General features: G+C 25.2%; 1 protein-coding gene across 5 annotated transcripts in view; it reads right to left on the bottom strand.

Annotated features, from left to right (window-relative positions):
• LOC122257935 (uncharacterized) overlaps positions 1–2,500 on the bottom strand; it is a 239,054-nt gene that overhangs the window by 62,343 nt on the left and 174,211 nt on the right. The gene's annotated exons all lie outside the window — the stretch shown is intronic.

The raw sequence follows: 2,500 nt of genomic DNA, 5'->3' as shown, positions 1-2,500 counted from the left end.
GTGTGTGTGTGTGTGTATATATATGTATATGTATATGTGTATATATATATATATATATATATTATATATATATGAATTTATATGTACATATCATATATACATATACATATATATATATATATATTATATATATATATATATATATATATATATATATATATATATATATATATATATACATATACACACACACCATATCATATATATATATATATATATATATATATATATATATATATATATATATATATATATATATATATATATACATATACACACACACCATATTATATATATATATATATATATATATATATATATATATATATATATATATATATGTATGTATGTATATATATGTATGTTTGTACATATGTATGTATGTATGTATATTTACGCATACAGACGTACTTAAAAGGTATATATATATATGTATATATATATATATATATATATATAGATATATATATATATATATATATATATATATATATATATATACATTTATATACATATATATATTTATATATATGTATATATATACATATATTTATATATATATATATATATATTTATTTATATACATATATTATATATATATATATATATATTATATATATATATATATATATATATATTATATATACATTGTATATACATATATATGTATATATATATATATATATATATATATATATATATATATATATATATATACATATATATACATTTATATAAACATATATATATATATAAAATATATTTATATAAATATATATATATATATAAATATGTATATATATATATATATATATATATATATATATATATATATATATATATATAATATATACATATGTGTGTGTGTGTATGTATATATACATATATATACATATACATACATATATATGTACATATATATATATATATATATATATATATATATATATATATATATATTTGTATACATATTTAATATATATATATATATATATATATATATATATATATATATATATATATATATATATATATATATGCGCATACACATATAGATAGAGAAATAAAGAGAAGATATAGGAAGAGAATCAGACAGAGATAGACATGCTGCTCTAAAAAGAAATACTACTAAAATCATTAAGACAGACTGAGAGACAGAATCAACATAAATAAAAAATCATATAATAAAAAAAGAATACTCCGATCTCCTGCTAACATTCTGCCAACTCAATACACAGCTAAACTTTCTTCATAAACATAAAACACATGTCGAGAAATACGAATTCTCATCGCCTCATCTCTCTTCCTTTCTTTCTTTCTTTCCGTTTCTTTTTTTCATCGCCTCATCTCTCTTCCTTTCTTTCTTTCTTTCTCTCCGTTTCTTTTCTCATCGCCTCATCTCTCTTCCTTTCTTTCTTTCTTTCTTTCTGTTTCCTTTTCATCGCCTCACCTCTCTTCCTTTCTTTCTTTATTTCTTTCTTTCTTCCCGTTTCCTTTTTCATCGCCTCATCTCTCTCCCTTTCTTTCTTTCTTTCTCTCCGTTTCTTTTTTCATCGCCTCATCTCTCTTTCTTCCTTTCTTTCTTTCTTTCCGTTTCTTTTTTCATCGCCTCATCTCTCTTCCTTTCTTTCTTTCTCTCCGTTTCTTTTTTCATCGCCTCATCTCTCTTCCTTTCTTTCTTTCTTTCTTTCTTTCCGTTTCTTTTTTCATCGCCTCATCTCTCTTCCTTTCTTTCTTTCTCTCCGTTTCTTTTTTCATCGCCTCATCTCTCTTCCTTTCTTTCTTTCTTTCTTTCTTTCCGTTTCTTTTCTCATCGCCTCATCTCTCTTCCTTTCTTTCTTTCTTTCTTTTCGTTTCTCTTTTCATCGCCTCATCTCTCTCCCTTTCTTTCTTTCTTTCTTTCTTTCCGTTTCCTTTCCATCGCCTCATCTCTCTTCCTTTCTTTCTTTCTTTCTTTCTTTCCGTTTCCTTTTTCATCGCCTCATCTCTCTTCCTTTCTTTCTTTCTTTCTTTCTCTCCGTTTCTTTTTTCATCGCCTCATCTCTCTTCCTTTCTTTCTCTCTTTCTCTCCGTTTCTCTTTTCATCGCCTCATCTCTCTTTCTTTCTTTCTTTCTTTCTTTCTTTTCGTTTCTTTTTTCATCGCCTCATCTCTCTTCCTTTTTCTTTCTTTCTTTCTTTCTTCCCGTTTCTCTTTTCATCGCCTCATCTCTCTCCCTTCCTTTATTTATTTATTTCCGTTTCTTTTTTCATCGCCTTACCTCTCTCCCTTTCTTTATTTCTTTCCGTTTCTTTTCTCATCGCCTCATCTCTCTCCCTTTCTTTCTCTCTTTCTTTCTTTCCGTTTCTCTTTTCATCGCCTCATCTCTCTTCCTTTCTTTCTTTCTTTCCGTTTCTTTGTTTACACTTTGAACATTATAATTCCGCGTGCGATCATGATTCCCTCATTTGCATATTGCCGCCCTTTGGATAAGTAGAAATCGCTTCCAACAAACAGACGGG

Source organism: Penaeus japonicus, unplaced genomic scaffold, assembly GCF_977035675.1.
Source record: "Penaeus japonicus unplaced genomic scaffold, GWHDUDI00000001_assembly GWHDUDI00000031, whole genome shotgun sequence".
Lineage (NCBI taxonomy): Eukaryota > Metazoa > Arthropoda > Malacostraca > Decapoda > Penaeidae > Penaeus > Penaeus japonicus.
Note: the sequence above shows the minus strand (reverse complement) of the source record. Positions and strands in the feature narration are given on the sequence as shown.